General features: G+C 35.6%; 1 protein-coding gene across 6 annotated transcripts in view; it reads left to right on the forward strand.

The window, feature by feature from the left end:
• Positions 1-9,871: 9,871 nt before the first annotated feature.
• axo (axotactin) overlaps positions 9,872-20,024 on the forward strand; it is a 228,528-nt gene continuing 218,375 nt past the window's right edge. For all 6 annotated transcript variants that reach the window (XM_089100414.1, XM_089100418.1, XM_089100415.1 and 3 more), the window contains exon 1: positions 9,872-10,027. The gene's annotated coding sequence lies outside the window, so the exon portion shown is untranslated. The remainder of the gene's footprint in view (positions 10,028-20,024) is intronic.

The following is a 20,024-nucleotide window of genomic DNA, read 5'->3' on the forward strand; positions in this document are numbered from 1 at the left end:
ACTTTTCTTAAAACCTCAAAAAATCCATTCATTCCGATAATACTTTTTTATCTGTATATGCCCAAATCATCTGCATAATCTAAGTTTAGGAGAGTTTTGCCTTCCCATTTGCTATCATGCTCTCCCGTAGTCTCTATCATGTTCTGTAGGATATAATCCATTTAAAAGGGGATAAGACACAGCCCTGTTTAACTTCTGATTCCACACGGAGTCAACTGCTCTCTCATCACCTTCACTGCAGCAATCATACCTATCACTAATTTAGTAGAATCCCTTATCTGGTATCTAGAAGGTTATGACCTTCCCTGAAACTTTTCTATAAGCTGAATCGAATGTCTGTTAATGATCTGTAAAACTCAAGCACTGATGTGTGGTCTGATGATTTAAACAATTCTCAGGTATTAATTGAAGTAAGACATTTTAGTCAGGACATCCTCTTTTTCCTAAAACCACACGCCTTCTTTTGCTGAGAAAAAAAACGAAAAGTAAAAAGTTTATCAAAGCAATTGACTCACCTATATCAAAAGATTTTGGTTGTTATAGGTGCTCCTAAATATGTAAAACTCGTGAAGTTTGAACTTACCCGTAAAAAATTATGAGTTTGAAAACATTTTCCTAATTTTAGAGGAAAGGGGGAAAATATCCACAAAAATTGGACTGGTCCTGATGAAAATTAGATCAGCATATCAGAGATTCCTACAGCAAAGGTTTTGCGCTCCTACCTTTGAAATACGAAATTCTGCGTTTTTTGGAGAAGGATGGTTATGGATTATTTGTTGTCGGTTTCTTTTCGGGGTGATCATAAAGAGCTGGAGATTGCATAATAAAAGAGAGTAGACTGACACAAACTAAGTAATCATTTTAAGTAACGATGTGGGATCTGCCTTAGAAATGTGAAAGAATATTTGGCCCGAAGAGGGTCAAATGCTATCCAGTGAAAATTCCGATATTGTCAATCAAATGGTTTGAGATAGCGAAGTGTAAGTAAGGAGACTAGGGGTAATAGTAACCGATACTCCAAAAAAGAAGTTGATAGCAAATTGCACATACGAGGGGGGAAAATGATTTTTTGGGTTATTCTTATGTGTGTAATTATCAAGTTTAAACTTACCTGTCGAAAGTAACGACCCTGAAAAAATTTGTAAAATTTTGGAAAATGGGGGAAAACTGCTCAAAAGGAACCCCCCCCCCCCCAAAAAAAAAAAAATGTTCAGACAAATCGAAGTAAAGGGAATTGTCATGTTATAGAAAAAAAGAAGGGCATTTTTGAAAAAAACGTGCCACATTAACCTTATCAAAGGGTGAATACTATCTCAGGGTTTAGGATTCGAAAATAAGGACTATTGGTCGGAAATCTACAAAATTGTGAAGTAGAAACTATATTATATTTACTTGAAATGTAAACAAGCTATAAAAATTAAATTTATCAATTCAACAGAAATGAAGTTCATGGATTAGCAGTGAAACAAATAAAAATATATGTAGGGGGGGGGGTGCTTGGGTTAAAAAAAATAGGCGTTGACTTAACTAATGTGCAAACACCAAAATTTCACAGTTTATCAACATAACGGTTTTGAAAAGAAAAACCGACGCTAAAACTTTGTTTGTATACCTTTGCTAAATACACAATGAAGTTTTATCATAAACAAAGAAAGGGTTCACATTAAAACTGAAATAAACAGAAATTTTTCAATATATGATGGAGTCTACTGTCCTCCCTCGCCCCTTTCTATTTACATTTAAGTTTGACCAGTGGTTTCCTGAACGTAATTTTAAACGTAACAAATATAAACAGTTGGTAATTGTGAGTGTTGTGTTCACTCATCAAAAATCCGTGGCAATGAAATGTAAGTAATAGGCAAATCGTGCTATAGTTACTGAAACTCTAAAAAGGTAGTTAGGACAAAAATATACACGTAATAAGAACCGACTTTTTGTAATGGTTCTAAATATCAAAGTGTGAAGCCAGAGAAAACCTGTTTTCGAAATAGGGGAAAACCTTTTAAAAAATGTAATTATCTTGAGGAAAAGTTCTCCATCAAATTCAGCATATCAGATAGCCTTATTGGAGAGGATACAAGCCATTATCTGCAAAATTCAAAACTTTGCAATTTCCCGAGATGGATGATCACGGATACATGTTTATTTCTTTGTTGATTTTTTTGGTTTGTTTAAGTTTTGCTTTGTTCTGGTAACAATACATACGTCAAAAGAATAGGGTTTTGATGGTAACACTGAATGTATAGAACTCATCAAGTTTAGAGTTGCCTATCAGAGGTTATGAGCGTGGAGTTTTTTTTTTTATTTTATTTTCGAAAAAAAGGGCAAACACCCCGGAAAAGGCAAGTGATATTGACGACAACTAAACCGTAAAATTCAGCCTATCATATAACTCTATTGCAGAGAGTTTAAGCTCTTATCTGCAGAAATATGGAGTTTTGCTTTTTTCGAGAAGGAAGATCGTGGATGCGTGTTTGTTTACTTATTTTTATTTTATTTTTACCAGGGGTGAGTTTTTCGAACAAATAATGATAGATTCAAAATCAAGAAGGCTCATCCAAAACTATAAGTTCTAGTGCCTTTTTTAAGTAGTCAAAAAGATTATGCCACAGCAAAATGACGTTTTCTGTCATTTGGTACGAAAATACAATGTTGGCCCAAACATGGCTTCGATGATATTGATTGAAAATTCTGAGATAAACAATCGTTAAAAAAAATATTGAAAAGTTATATATTGTGCTTCCCAGTTTCAGAGTCAGTAATGCTTCACGGTGGTGCATTTGTTCCTAAAGAGTAACTTAGTCCATGCATAATAAACGGTTAAAATATATGTTTATTTTGAAGGTTCATTTAAATACGTTGACTCGCTTGATTTCTCATTTTGGATTCACTTGATTTTGGAGGAGGGCTGGTGAGTCATTGCTTAGGAGGAGGGAGTTGTTGGTGGCCTAGGAATTGCATTCCCCCCAACTTTCTATATCTCCATGAAACTTCAGGGAAATGTAGAAGAGGGTCAGGGGGGAGGGGAAAGATTGAATCTTCCTTCATTTGGACTAAAGGTCAATATGGGTGTTGGGTGATAGCTCCACTCTTATTTTAGATTAAATTAAAAAACTAGATTTGTCAACTGAAAGTAAGGAGTAACATTACAACTTAAAATGAACAGAAATTATTACGTGTTTGAAGAGGATTGCCCCCCTCCTCAACACCTCGCTCTACGCTAAAGTCTTTTACGTAATTTTAAAAAAGCTTCCTATTGTTCTAATTAAACGACCCTTGCGTTTCAGGAGTTGTTCTTAAAGAATTGAGACAAAATTCAAACTTTAGCGTAAAGAGCGAGGTGTTGAGGAAGAGGCAATCCCCTTCATACACGTAAAACTTGTTTGTTTGAAATTTAATTTCTGATCGTTTTTAAATAATGCCAGGAAATCTGGCAGCACCTTCACGGAGAAATCCCCTTACCCACGGAAATATCCTCTAGACAATTCAATTTCGGTGAAAATTTACCCCGGACAATTACCCTTAACAACTCCACGCGTCAAATTGAGACGGAAAAGAGAAAGCAAGACTTCTACAAAGAATTTCGTATAGGAATTCTGGTAAATTCACCCAGTGTATAATTTCCCCTGAAAAAGTTCACCCCCAGGAAACTTCCCTCCCCGTACAAAATTCACCGTGGAAAAGTCCCCAGCAAAAAATTCGTCCCCCTCCCCACCCCAAAATGTATGCATACTTCACAAAAACAAATACTATGTGTAAAAAATGGGCCAATTATATGACTTAAAGACCTTTCCCCTGGAGCTGTGGGGGGTCATGTTATATCCAAAGGCATAGTTACTGGGCCTTCCAACCATGATGAGCAAAACGGATATCTCAAAATTTTGATGGGACGACTTTGGGAAAAAGGGGCGGGGAAGGGGCCAGGTTGCCCTCCAATCTTTTTGGTCACTTAAAAAGGGTGCTAGAACTTTTAATTTCTGTTCGAATGATTCCTCTCACGATATTCTAGGACCACTAGGTCGATACGATCACCCTTGGAAAAAAAAAAACAAATAAAGACGCATCCGTGATATTTCTTATGACAAAAAATACAAAATTACACATTTTTGCAGATATGAGTTTGAAACTACTGCAGTCCGGTTTTTGATACGCTGAATCTGAAGGTGTGATTTTCATTAAGATTCTAATACTTTTAAGGGGTGTCTCCCCCTTTTTTCGAAGATCAGGCAAATTTTCTTAGGCCTGTAGCCGTTAATTGGTAAGACTTAACTTAATGAAACATATATTTAAATTCAGCATAATAAGCTGATTTTTTTATACATTTATTGGTATCAAAATTCTATTTTTTAGAGTTACGGTTACTATTGAGCCGGGTCGCTCCTTACTTACAGTTCGTTACGGCGAACTGTTTGAAAAGTATTTCCTTTGTAACGCAAAGATTTGTTTGCCAGCGCAAAAGATGGAGATTTGGAGAGGAGTGTTTCATGAGCACCGTCAGGGGATTCCTTCGGAGGGAGAAACAAGTGTCACCAGGACGTTCTTTGTTTTTATCGAAATTTAAATAGAAATATCGGGTTTTCGTTTGTTTTTATATATTAAACGTTTTGTGGTAACGCACTGAAAGCAAGTAGCGACCAAGCTAATAGTAACCAAAATCTTAAAAGAGCAGTTTTGATAAAAATATATTGATTGAAAGGATCTAGTTTTTGTGATGATTCCGAATCCATACAATTCATGAAGTTTAAAGTCACCCATCAAAACTAACGAGTCGGAAAAAATTTGCCTCATTTTCGAAAAAGGGAGATAACACCGTCAAAAAGGGTGAATGATGTTATTATAATTATACTGTCGAATTTAGTACTTTAATCAGAGTACTTTATTGTAAAGATTTTAAGCTCCTATCTACAAGAATGTGAAATTTTGTAGTTTTTTTTTCCCGAGAAGGATGATCACGGATGCGTGTTTATTTGTTTGTTTTTACCCAGGGCTGATCGTATCTAACCAGTAGTCCTGGAGTATCGAGAGAAGGCTCATCAAAAAGAAAATAGAAAGTTCTGCTGACCTTTCTGTGTGGTAATTAAGATTGCGCCGTAGAAAAGGGTTGCTGCCATTTTGTGGCACAAAACGACAATTTTCTCCAAAGAGTGCCAAAAAGGAATCGACTTAAAATTCCGAGGTAGCCAATCGATATAAAATTATCGAAAAACTGTATTTTGAGCTTTCAAGTTTCAGAAACAGTAATGCCGCGCAGTGACATATTTGCTGCTTAAGATGCACGTACTTCTTGCAAAATAAATGGTGAATATGGACATTTATTTTAAAACTTCATTTAACTAACTTTATTCATTTGAGGCTTGATAAAATTATGAACAGCAGTGTATAATTGGCTTCAGCCCTTATGGAGGAGGACCGGTGGATTTTTGTGTAGGCTGGCGGGGCGGGGGATTAAATCCTAAAAAAGCGCCATGTCCGAATTTTCAAACTCTCAATGAACCTTTATTTAAATATTAAGAGAGAAGACTAGAAATCGCACTCGAAGGGGAGGGGGTAAGTGCTACCAGGAGCTTTGTATTCTCGAAGATGTAAACGGGAAAATCTCTCACCTCCCTATTTATATGCAAGATTGAATGCCTTTTTGTTTCCTTGGGGTAATGTATCCTACTGGCATGAAGGAAAGAGCTTCCCTATAAAAAATAAATCGTTCGAAGAATTCGCTTTGAAAATTGTGGAAATGATTATCCTGTTATTAGCCTTTGGTCTTTCAGGCCCACCCCTTCTAATAAATATCTGGACGGGTGCATTTTTTTTAGAAACGATTGTTATTCTTGACGTTTTGTTTTCTGGACAGTAAACTTGAATGTAAAAAACGGATGTTGGAGGAGGGAGTAGTAGTCTTCATTGATATTTAAGAGAACATTGGATCAAACAACTCATGTTTCAAACTATAAGCGAAGAGAGACCCTTGTCAATAGAAAACGAAAATCTAAAAAATTTAGTTTCGATTACAATATATGCAACAAGAAAATCCATTATTCAGGGTAATTCTAAATGCATAAAAAGTGTTAATTCTAAAGTTTCTCATTTACAGCTATTATAAGTACATGCCAATTTGCATAATTTTTGAAATAGGAATTAAACTGCCTTAAAAAAGCTGCGATCTTGATAGAAATTATGAAATGAAATTCAGCATGTATTAAAGCTCCAAATATTTTTTATGAAGCAAATGAAATATTCAGACGATTGCCGATTTAAGCGCTGATCTCCCTAGGAAGAAAAGGAAGAAAATTTCTCTAGCACGCATTGCAAGGCTTGAAGGGTCGACAGTTCCCTCATGTTGCGGAGTTGATAGTTTATTTTGGATAAATTATGTTCTATTTCGAAAAGTAATCACACTAGTGTCCCTTGTTTCGAAGTCTTGCTTTGCAAAAGTTAATTTTGATTTAAGGAGTCAAGTTTGAGAGGGTGGTAGAAGTAGCACTCTCCGAATTTAGGATAACCCTGGGTGTGCATTTTCAAATGAAAGTAAATAGTGACATTAAAATTAAAATGGACAGAAATTACTCCGTATAAGAAAGGCCACCCCCTCCTCAACTCCTCCCACTTTATGCCGAAGTTTGACATTTCGTCCTAATTCTTTAAAAACGACTGCTCAGACACAATGGCCGTTGAATCGGAATAAAAAACACTTTTAGACCACAATAAAGCTTTAATTTAAAGAACAGGAGGTTGAAGAGGGGGTAACCCACCTCATTCACAGAATAATTTCTGTTTCTTTTGAGTTTAATGCTGCTCTTTACTTTCGTGGGAAAAACTTGTTTTTTTCTTGAATTTAATCAATTTAGAATTCTCAAAAAACCATCTATTTAGGAACACAGTTTCAGAGGCCATAATGGCGCTTGGTAGTACTTTCATTCCTAACGATACATGGAGTCCATATAGCATAAACGGTTTATGTAGACAGTCGTGTTTAAGCTTCATTTAACTAAGTTATTTATTTGAAGCTTCATAAAGTTTTGTATAGTGATGTATAGTTTGCTCATCAGCTATTAAAGAGGACGTTCAGTCGGTTTTTTCATTAGTGGCTGGGGAGGGCGCTAAGCCTAAGAAACTCCAACTTTCAGTTTCAGTGAGCCTTTGGATAAATATACGAGGGTTGAGGGGAATCCCCCCATATACCCCTTCATTCTGGGTGGTGTGGGTTGAGCTTCCCTCTTGTTGTAGAAATACTGTATAATAAAAAATAAAAAAAAGATTTGTTCAAAGAAATCCTTGAAAACCATGGCCGCACATAAGGGGGGGGGGGCCGGGGGGCACCAGCCTCCCCTTCGCTGAATGAGTGACTCTGCCTTATATTTTTAGATTTTTGTTTTGAGATTTCTATTATACAGAATTATAAGTGCCGATTAGACCAGTTAAGCCCCCCCCCCCTAAAATTCAGCTTATGGGCGCCCATGTTGAAAACAGTAAAAATGATGACTCTAAAGGTCGTCTTAACATTTCAGACCACTCCCCCCAAGAAATGTTTTAGGGGTGGAATTTTTGAGGAACGGTTATAATTTTCGGAGCATCGTTACACAAATATTGGACTTTAATAAAAAAAGAAAATGGGGTTTGAGGGAGATGGAAGTGTCCATTACGTTAAAGGAAACTATGGATCAAACAGCTTGTTCCAACAAACTGTACGCAAAGTGCAGCCCGTGTAATCGAAGGGTCTAGTATGTTTCACTCTAAAAGACGAAGAAACCGAATTATAACATAAACCAAAACCGTAAAAACGAAGCTTTGATTCAAATGTATCCATCTGCAAAATTCGCTATTTGTACTGATTCCAAATGTTCAAAATTGATCAGTTCTATATTTGCTCGTTAAAAGCTTTTAGCAAGTGAAAATGTTATACTTTACGAAAATGAGGCGCGATTTTGCACCTCCGAGAAGGGGCACGATTTTGCTGACAAATTTTAAACAAAATTCAACTTGTATGAGAATATTAAAGCTACTATCTACAAAAACACACAATTTTCTATTTGTTAGAGAAGGATGATCGTGCAAGCTTCTTAGTTCTATTGTTTTAGGGTTTATTATATTGAACTCATAATCGTAGATTTTCTGAACTAGGCTCGTTTGAACGATAATTTAAAAATCCAGTGTTCTTTTAAGTAACAAAAGAGGTCAAGCCATAGCAAAGTGCTAATTTCTGGCATTTTGTTCTACAAAACTTTAATTTTTAAATAGTTCCTGGTAAAGAACTGTAAGTAGGGGAGTATAGGCCCAATAATAACCAAACTGAATTTTGACAAAAATTAATACATCCAGAAAATCGACTTTTTCTGGTGACTCCACAAATATAAAATTATTAAGTTTAATGTTACCCATCAAAAGGTACGAGTCTGAAAAAATTTGCCTGATTTTAGAAAAAGTGAGGAAAGGGCCCCAACAAATCAAAGGGATTTGAATGGAAGTCACACCTTCAGATTCAGCATATGAGAAGAGAAACGTTTTTCATTTACGATATCGGAACATCTTGCTAAAGGGATTCAAAATGTGAAATCTTGGGCATTAAATTTGTTGGAACGTCATTAATATGGCAAAGAATTATTGAATAAAACGATTTTAATAAATGTGTCTTCCTGTCAGAGATATTTCAGACCAAAATAATTTTTGTACAGAGAGAAGGGAGTGGTTATGGTTTTTTTTTACCAGTATTTTCTTTATGATCAGTTTTAATAGTTGGAGAATTGTGTTTTAGTTTTACGAGAAATAATCTTTTACTTGCATTTTTACAACCAATTCATGAGCTTGAAAAATATTACAGGGAGATAGGGCTTTAAGCCCGGTACCTTTCTAGATACAGCCCGGCATTCTAAAAATTTTTTGGCTAACGCAGTCTGTACAATATATGTTGGAATGGATAATTCTTGCAGAAAACTGGCGTGTCTACTTCGCTACAGTGCTCGTAAAGGGGATTTTGAAAGACTAACTTGGAAGTTGACATCCATGTTTCCGATTTTGCAAGCACACAAGTGAAGCTGAGTCACTGTCCCAACGTGTAATTAATCATGGGACTGGAGCAAAATAGTACAGTTTTGTAATAGGTGATGTCTTCCATCAAGCAAAAGAGAGATATGTCTCACATATAACATTTTTTTTCTGGCCACTTTGTGCCTTTGCCCTTGAGAATATTTGGGTCTTTTCAGCCACCTCCGCTGAAGGAAAGTTTCATGGACCTGTAGAACAACTCTGATTGAAACATCTATTTTAAAGTTTTAATCCAATGTCATGGAGGGCGACGGGCGTCCATCAGGAAAAAAGGGCGTGGTGTGAGGGCTGTTTGCCCTTCATTCACTCTCGTCTTTCTAGAGCGCGCTAGAATTTTAAATTTTGGGTTGGATCAGTTCCCTCTTAGGTTTCTACCATAACCCTGCTATATTGTGGCTGGGGAAAACAGCAACACATGGTAGACGCATCGCTTTTTACTTAGTCAGCACTACTTTGTCGACTCTGAAAGTTCAATGCCGTCACCAGGTTAAAAAATAGTGTATATCTGATCTAGTTTTTTTTTTTGTAATATGCTAGATATAGCACACAGGTTTTTTTAACCTTGGTATGAAACAAAAAAGAGTTAATCAAACGACAAGAAAAAACTTGTCAACACATGATCCTTTTAAGTTTGAATATATGCGTCTATGCTAATAATAAGTTTTCTTGTACGGTTACAACTCTGTCAAATATTCTTTATTACTTAGCTATAGTCATTAATCGGATAAAGAAATGCGTAAGACTTAACAAGGAATTGAGCAATTTTCTTGGCTCTCTTTATCTTCCTATTTGTCACGTTTTCGAAAGACTGGCAACTGTATCAATTTATTTTTATTACAGTCCACATCTATAGTCAATCAGCGTAGGTTTTTTCGTCTCTTTGCTTCTTCAAGTTGCTCGGGGTATTGAGTAGTTCGTTCAGTACTAGATTTGTTGTGAAGTGCACAAGCCTACCATTTGGAAGGATTATGATCATTCTCTGGCTTAGAAGGTATTTTGATTCTATATTTCTATCTACAAAACTAAATAGATTCCTACCTTAAGCCCCCCTCCCCGCCCGCACAACTAAAAAAAAAATACTTAAATTCCCTTAGTCCCTCCCCCGCAAGGTTTGTTGTACAGAGGCTTCTTGGGTCGGGAAAATAGTCTGTTCTTTGAAGGCCTATATTGTTTATATTTTATATCCCCACTAATTTGATGGCAAGTAAATCGTTAGTTCTTTTCATTCATCTTGATTGTTATGTTGATTTCATTTTTTTTTTGTCGATGGGCTAGCACCACCAATTACTATTTTTAAATGGAAGTTCCTGCGGTGGTACTAAAAACTGCATTCCACAAGTGCACCCAATTATCTTTTTCTGGAGGAATTATCTTTGCCAGCACATAGCAGAACAGCAAGAAAACATAGGATAGTTGAAGGACTTTTGGCAAGTCAAGGATTGTTGATGACCCTTTGAATTGAATCAAACAGTTCGTGGTAACGAGCTATAAGTAAGGAGCGACCCGGCTCAATAGTAACCGAAACTCTAAAAAACGGAATTTTGATACCAACAGATACATAAGAAGAATCAGATTTTTATGCTAAATTCAAATATATAAGTTTAATCAAGTTTAGTCTTACCCATCAAAAGTTACGTGGCTGAGAAAATTTCCTTATTTTCGAAAAAAGGGGGAAACACCCACTAAAAGTCATACAACTTTAATGAAAATCACACCATCAGATTCAGCGTATCAGAGAACCGCACTATAAAGGTTTCAAGCTCCTATCTGCAAAAATGCGGAATTTTGTGTTTTTTGCCAGAAGAAAGATCACGGATGCGTGTTTATTTTTTTATTTTTTTTTATTTTTTTTCCCAGGGGTGATCGTATCGATCCAATAGTCCTAGAATATCGCGAGAGAGTTCATTAGAACGGAAATTAAAAGCTCTAGTGTCAAGAAGTTTTTAAGTGACCAATAAATTGGAGGGAAACTTGGCCCCCTCCCACGCTCATTTTTTCCCGGAATCACCCAATCAAAATTTTGAGATAGCCATTTTGGTCTGCATAGTCGAAAATCTAATTAATATGTCTTTGAGGATGACTTAATCCCCCACTGTTCCCTGGGGAAGGGCTGCAAGTTATAAACTTTGCCCATTGTTTGCATATAGTATTGGTTATTGGGAAGTATACAGGCGTTTTCGGGAGGAATTTTTTTCTAGTGGGGGGTCAGGGTAAGAGTAGGGGTTACGGGGGAGGATCTTTCCATGGAGGATATTTCCTTGGGGGAAGGGACGTTTCTATGAAGGGGTCGCCAGATTTCCCAGCATTATTTAAAAAACGTTCAGAAATTAACTTAAAAAAATAAGTATTTTTTACTGACAGTAAGGAGCGATATTAAAACTTAAAACGAACAGAAATTATTCCGTATATGAAAGGAGCTGTCCCCTCCTCAGCGCCTCCCTCTTTACGCTAAAGTTTCACTTTGTCTCACAACTTTATTTTTTAAAACAATAAAAAAACTTTAGCGTAAAGAGCGAGGCGTTGAGGAGGGGACAGCCCCTTTCATACACGGAATAATCTCTGTTCGTTTTAAGTTTTAATGTCGCTCCTTACTTTCAGTTAAAAAACTTGTTTTTTTTAGTTAATTAAATTTAAACACCGAAGAGCCTCACTTGCCCAGGGGCTTGGCAACGCAAAAAGAAAGTTGAACTCTTCACAAGTAGCATAAGTTAACTGGAACGGCAAAAATTGATGGATCACATGCTGAAAAGCAAGGTTCTAGCATGTCTTAGAAATTTTGATATGGAAAATTAATGATGCTAAAGGCACACCCTCATTCTAGCATGATATTTTCTGCTCCCTCGCCCTGGTAAAAGCAAATATATATATATATATATATATATATATATATATATATATATATATATATATATATATATATATATATATATATATATATATATATATATATATATATATGGCTTATAATACTTTCTTTTAGACAAGGAATAGCTAAACAGTGGCAATTTTTTCTTTTATATTCGTTATCGTCTATAATTTATTACCTTTCTATTTCAAATCTCGATATCTCGAAACATTTATTAACTTGAGGTCTTTGAATTCCCCTTGAGATTCGTCACGTCGAGACCTCCCCTGTATTTAAATGCCTCCAAAAACCTCCCTTTTTGCTAATGTTCTTAGTTTATTGTTATGTAACATTTTATGATGGTGACTTGCAATATCAGACGACTGATTTAGTTCATATTTGAAATTTTGGCACGTTTTGTAGTCTTATGTTAGCCAAAGCAAAGGAAAATTTTGCATTAGGTTGAATAGGATGGATGTGCACCGAATATAAATAATGACGGGCTGTAGCTATTTTCATCAAAACTGTTTTCTAGTTTTCATTAAAGCTTTAACAAGTCATGGCAAAATCTAGCTTCTTTTTGTAACTAATTTAAAGAGAGCTTTTGAAAAAGGAAGTTTTTCAAAGAAAAGTAAAGTGTGATGTTAAAACATAAGAAGACCAGAAACAAAATCCCATAATAATTCAACCTTGAGACGAACAAAAATGACTATCAATTAATATTAAAACCCAAAACGAACAGAAACTGTAATAAATAATCACATCAAACTTTAAGATAAAAGATGCTGCTGTAGATGAGTAAATGAACCCTAAAATGAACAGAAATTAAAATGAAAAATTAGGTCAAACTTAAAAAAACTAGAAATTACTGCAAACAGGAGTGAGGCTACCGCCCCCTAAACCTTCTAAGAGCCTGGGTGTCATTTACGCTTTACTGAAAACAAAATATATCCATCCATTTTCTCTCTTACTACTACTACTACTAACAACTCACTGCAGCACCAAGCCACCTTAGGCCAACACAACTACAATCTATTCAAAGCTTCCCTTTTTACGCCCTCCCCTGAAGTTCCCATTTCCTTTAAATCTTTCCTCCTCCCGCCCCAGACGAGGACGACCTGCTTTTCGTTTAGTCTTGGACAATTGACCGAAAAAAACAATCTTCGTTAATCTGTCATCCTTCATCCGCACAACGAGCCCTAGCCACCTCAACCTTTCTTTCATTATAGCCCCCTAGAGAGCGGTATTGAACAACATTTTTCGTACAGCTTATTGTTTGAAATACGGTCATTCAGCCGGGTACCCAGAACAATCCTTAAGCAATTTCTCTAGAAAATATCTAGCAAATATTCATCCGCTTTTCGAAGCGCCCATGCTTCAGAGCCATATTTGACTACTGTCCTCACTGTAGCTTCTAATATTCTAATTTTGGTTTGCAGACTTGTCTTCCTATTCTTCAAAACTTTTTTTAACTGTGAAAAAAAAACCTGAGCCTTGGCTATTCTATTTTTAAGATCTTCACTGCTCCCACCATCTTTACTAATAATACTACCAAGATAAATGAAGCTGCCCACCTGATCAATCTTTTCATTACCCAACATCATCTTTTCATCTTCACTTGTTCCTAGCCTAGTGACTTAGTCTTCTTAGCATTAGTTTTCAAACCTATTCTAGCACCCTGTAAAAGTTCATTCATTTTGCTCACACTTTCCTCTAGGATGCTTAAATCATCATCATAATCCTAAGTCCAGGAGACTTTTTCCTCCCTATTTGATTTCGTGGTCTCCCATTGCCTTTCCTATGCTCCTCAAGACAAAGTCTAACAAAATGATCCATAGAAAGAGGGATAGAACACAACCCTACTTAACTCATGATTTAATGTAAAATTAGCTGATACCCTTATATCCTTAATTGCAGCCGTTTTATTATCATACATAGTACTGATTACATTGACGTATTGGTCTGGTATACCATACAAGGATAAAACCTTTATTAAAGCTCTTCTATCAACAGAATCGGTTGCTCATAATCTATCAAACTGAGGACCAAAGGTGTTTGAAAACTCAGACACTTCTCAATTATTAACCTAAGAGTGAAAATTTGGTCGACATCCTCTACCTTTTCTAAAACCGCACTGTTCTTCTCTTAAAACTTTGTCTACGACATCCCTCAGTCTAAAAATTATCATCTTACTAAGTAATTTACTACCTACAGAAACCAGACTAATTCCTCGATAATTACCACACTCACTTTTATCACCTTTCTTATAAAGTGGCTTAATTGAGGTTTTCCTAAAATCGTTAGGTACTTCCCCTTTTTCAAAAATTATAGTCATAATCTTCAGTAACTTATTTCTAACCTCAGAGCTACCATATTTAAAAAACTCATTTACCAACCTATCAGCATCTGGAGCCTTATTATTTTTATTTTAATCCTTTTAGTACTGTCGCTAATTCTTCCTCACAGAACAAATCTTCATTCACATCCAAGGAATCACAAACTTTTTCATTTTCTTCTATATCTTTTCCTGCAACTCTATCTCGGTTTGGTAAATTCTCAAAATGTTCTACCCATCTCTCTTTAATTCTTTACTTATCGCTAATGCATCTTGCAGATCCTCGGCAATTTAATCCATGGCCTCTACTTCACATCTCCTCAGTTCATATTTTAATATTTTATCCCCTCTATTTACATACCTTTTGTTCTCATATGACATGTCACACTTACAATTCTTGTACAAGTCCCTTCTTTTCTCTGTTAAACATAAACTGTTTAACTAATATTCCTAGCTGCAGTTCTAACTTTATTTCCGGACACACCTTCAGCAACTTCAAAAATTATTTTTTAAAATTATTCGAACCATCTTCCACATTGTCAAATTTTAAACTCTCAAGTTTAGTATTCAACTGTTTCTGGGAAGTTTCTCTCAAATTGTCCTCTTGGAGTCTACCAACATCATAACATCCCGGGAGGTAGTTAGTCTTCCGAAATTTCAGCTTTAAATTAACCCTTGACACTACTAGATGGTGATCTTTACTTTTAACATCAATAACAGCACCCTTATATACCAGAGTATCCTGTATTCATCCCGCCAGTCTTTGGTTTTCTGTAACATAATCAATAAGGTTTGCTGTCTTACCATCACGTGAATACCATGTTAACTTATGAGCCATTTTATGACCAAACACCGTATTGGTTAGAACTAGATTGTTATACCTACAAAATTGGAAATATCTGTATCCACTGCTGTTTTCTTTTCCAACACCAAATTTACCTAGGCTAGGATGCCATCTATCCCTATTTCTACCGACTTGGGCGTTAAAATCTCCTAGTAAAAACATAATATTTCTACCTGGGACCCTGTCTGTAACTGTAAGTAAAATTCATCTGAGTCACTAGTATCTCCATCAGTCAGTTCTACAGGGGCATATACTACTGTAACTGATCCCTGAGCTTTTTAGTCATATAATGAGCAATTAGTATTCTATTATTAATACCTTCCCTGCCTAAACAAGACTTAGCAGCTTCCTTATTCATCATGAGCCCTACTCCCTGTCTATGCACCCCATCCTTCCTGCCTGATTAAACAAGCTCTATATCACCTAATTTCAGGCTTCCTACCCCTGGTATATGAGTCCAGTTCGAATCGTCTGAATTCGTCAGTCAAAACGTTTTAACGTCGTAACATTCCAAGTTCCAATTTTCATGGTCTTTAAATCATTGAAATTATTTTGGCTCCAGGAAAAGCAATGATCCCGGATACCAATAAAGGGCGGGAATCACATATCTTCTCAAGTCTACACCGAAGTGCTTAAGCCGGCTTAGAACCGGACAGCAAGAAGTCCCTGGGACCTCCATTAATGGAGGTTTTGTGAAAACCTGGGCCCATCTTGGTTACAACATGGTTTTCAGCACTTGGCGATGCTCTTCTATCAACAAGAGTCGAAATACTGCACAGACAATCTCAAGCCTATTGCCTCCGAATCATTATATATTTATGCCTACAAATATTATGCTACTACGGGGAGGCAGCCCCTAGTAGATAAATTAGCTTGAAAGAGGTTTTCCAGCCCGAAATAGCCCTTCAAAACATACCAAGCCCAGAAGAATTGTCCATTGATCAGAATCCCACGCGAATGCTGTGTCGTTTACGAGCCATCCTGCGCTTTCGCAAACGCTTCCTGTTTACCTTTCCCCTACTTCTCTAGTTACCCATTAAGAGCTGGGTAGACTATGACTAAGCCTACAGAAAAACTCCACTGACCTCCGTCCCAAACCAAATAACTGGCCACGCCAGGAATCGAACCCGTGTCCCTACAAATATGTACAAAACATATTTTGGCCCATTTGGGGTGTCACGAATTAACAAAACAAATTTTTCGAAAAGGTTTTATCGTCACTGTCGTAAGGCGATATTTTTTTATTGTATGTAAGTTTCCGTTGTCTTTACCAACATGGCCTGTAATTCTATGCCAATCTGAGAAAAAAATTAGCCCAGTTTCACTCCATGTCAATCTGAGATAAAGAAATGGACCAGTTTCAGGTGTCAGAAATAGATATAATCAATCTTCAAAATATTTTCGTTTTCATTCAGGGGTATCTAGTACTGTCTACACCCCCTGTAAGTTACAAATCTATCAGAAAGAATAAAATATTTTTGGCCCATTTTGGGGCGTCATTTTTTTATTTTACGAGATCTAGTAAAATCTTACTGACAGTGGCAACCCTGACAAGGTAAGAACAATAATATAAGAGTGACTCTGGTCAATAGTAATCAGAACACCCAAAAAGAGGAGTTTTAGGAACAATAGGAACATAAAATGAAACTCTTTTGATGTTGATTAAGAAATGTAAAATTAATCAAGTTTGTGGCCGTCAAAATTTATTGGCATAAAAATATATTTATAATTACCGAGAGGGAGGGAAAAGCACTTAAGAAGTGTTGGGATCTTGATGAAAATTACACGAGTAAGTTCAGCATGTTTGACTGTCTAGAAACAAAAGTTTTAGTCCTGCGTTTTCCAAACTGCGAAATTTCAAATTTTTCAGGTAAAGAACGGACTATATATATATAACTATATATATATATATATATATATATATATATATATATATATATATATATATATATATATATATATATATATATATATATATATATATATATATATATATATATATATATATATATATATATATATATATATATATATATATATATATATATATATATATATATATATATATATATATATATATATATATATATATATATATATATATATTTATATATATATATATATATATATATATATATATATATATATATATATATATATATATATTTGTGGAAGTATAACCCTGACGTGGCATATTCCTTCTTAAACTTTTATGAATTCCCTGTAAAATGAGGGATTATTACCAAAATTTAATTCGTGAAATTCATTTTCAAGAGCTGATTCATTCAACTTTCCATTCATTTTTTTATATTACTCGATCGTTGAAAAACAGATTTTTTTAAGGCGAGAGGTCAATGGATCTCCGTATGGGGTAGATATATGTCCAAACCTTTCCAACGTACATTTTAAAGCTCAGGTTTTCAAACTTTTCATGAGAGTTCCTTTAGCTCAATATGGAAAGTTAGGAGGTGACATTCTACCCCCCAAATATGAAGGGACATTGAGATTGAGAGTTGAGAATGCTGCAGAATGCGTCATAAGGATGTGTCAGCTCCCCTCAGAAATTGGAAAGGCTATGAGTTCAAAATATCGTTACAGTGTGATTGCTTTATGAGTTAGTATCAGGGTTGCCACCCTGACCTGGAAGAATTTACTAAATTGGAGAGGAAAAATTTACTAGATTGCATCTGTTTTTACTACATGACCCAAAAAAATTTTTGCGCGTGCGGCTACGCCGCACGCGCACCATCAAGCATCAATTTTTGCTATAGGAGGATAATCAATACGATTTTCACAATCTTTTTTCCTTTTATCTTCTTTTTTTCTCTTTTCTTTTGTTTCAATCATAGTATGATTGAAAAATTCCGGAAACCTACAAGTTCAAAAATCCTTTTTTTTTACATTTGTACTTACTTTTAATTTCTCTCAGCAGGCTCCTTTCTCCTCAATAAAGATTTTCAAACTGAGGAGATTCACCTAATCACCTTGGGTGGTTGGCTTTGGTTTTGATTCCAGTAGAATCCCCATCATCACAAATCCAAGTGTCATTATAGCTTCATTTTCAGTTGATAAGATTTGATACACAGAAAGCTGATTTTGTCAACCTTTAGACGCCGGAAGTGAACTGTCTGTTTATGAAAATAGGTGACTGCTTGTCTATCTCTGAGACAGACAAGCAAAATTGTAAAACAGACAAGCAAAAATTGTAAACTGTCATATGTTTACGATAATTTTTTTCACTGAATTCATGGAAAACAAAAAAAAAGTTTTGTTTACTATAAATCATGACTTTTTACTAGTTTTTACAAGATTTCGGGAAATTTACTAGATCCTCTCAATTTACTAGATTTTTTTTTACTAGATCTAGTAAAATCCTACTGACGGTGGCAACCCTGGTTAGTATATTTAATCCCAAGATCAAGAATTTTTCAAAAAAATGTTCAGCCCAAATTTGGCCCAGAAGTCGCCAGTCCAAAAGCTATAAGACAGGCATTCAGTTTAAGGCATCGGAAAGCCCAATAAGGATATATCCGTTTAGCGAAAAAAAAATCGCGTAGGTTTAGCTGTGATTAGCGTGCTTAGTTGTGTTGACCTAAGGCGGCTTGGTGCTTAAGTTGTTAGTACTAGTAGTAGTAGTAGTTTAGAGAAGTATACACCTACGAGAATATCGACTGTGATAATTAAAAGGGAGACGTATGCCATTTTGATCGAAAATGAGTTATGCATGTGTCTTAGGTAAAATCAGCATAAAAAACCGAATATGCAGCCAGAATTGTCGTATATCGCACCGTTACGAAGATAAAACGACACATAGACCACTAGGTGGTGTATGTCCCTTTTTTATGAGGTCTTGTTGCAGTTCAGAATGTGAAAAGAGGATCGTCTTATGGAGCTATAACATGGGGACCTGGCTTTTGTCTCCTTTTTGTCACGGAAAAAGGAGACATACGCCATAAAATCGAATAATTTCGAATTCACTCGGAATACTTAAATTTAATTTATACAACTGAAAAGAGCATAAGAAATTGATTTAGAATGTGTTCCTGTTGTCCCCATCAGCCTCGTCCTTCAGAGCGACAACAGCTGACAAACTCTTTTCCGTTTTTTTGGCTTTCCTGAAAAGTTACAAAAATAGTATATGTTACCCTTATAATTATCACAGCCGATGTGCTTAAATAAAATTATTCCTACAAAGTTGGCTATAAAACGAATAGAAATTAAACGCGAAAACTTATTTTTCATTAAGATCTGTAAAGACTTCTGCAACTGATCAAGTATAGAGTATGCTTGGGCCATTTTCGATGGATCCCCAGGCCTACACTGATCCTGTCAACCATTTACAAAATTTGATGCAGCGGTGTCGGCTTTTGACTGTAAATTTTTCATGATCCACTTGGCCACAAATATGTTGGATTTCAAGAAGTATGCTTGACTCTAGATTTCAGGTGGTTTCCAGAATAATCCTTCGCCATAATTTTCGTCGTTGTAATATACCATCGTTCTTTTTTGCACTTGGCGATTAGAACTGTCGAACGATTACTTTTCGCTCAATATGTTTTGAAATAGAAAATCATCTAATCATAATAGAATTTTTGGAACAATTATACTGACAAGCGATCCTGTTAGAAATTAAATAAAAAAACAATTTTTTTAAACTGAAAGTAAGGAGCGACATTAGAACTTAAAACGAATAGAAATTATTCCGTATATGAAAGGGGCTGTCCCCTCCTCAACGCCTCGCTCTTTACGCTAAAGTTTTTATTGTTTTAAAAAATAAAGTTGTGAGACAGAGTCAAACTTTAGCGTAAAGAGCGAGGCGTTGAGGAGGGGACAGTCCCTTTCATATACGGAATAATTTCTGTTCGTTTTAAGTTTTAATGTCGCTCCTTACTTTCAGTTTAAAAAACTTGTTTTTTTTATTTAATTTCTCATCGTTTTTTAGTTAATGCAGCTTTTATTTTGGC

This window comes from Artemia sp. Qi Xiang Cuo, chromosome 14 (genome assembly GCF_049724085.1).
Source record: "Artemia sp. Qi Xiang Cuo chromosome 14, ASM4972408v1, whole genome shotgun sequence".
In the NCBI taxonomy this organism is placed as follows: domain Eukaryota; kingdom Metazoa; phylum Arthropoda; class Branchiopoda; order Anostraca; family Artemiidae; genus Artemia; species Artemia sp. Qi Xiang Cuo.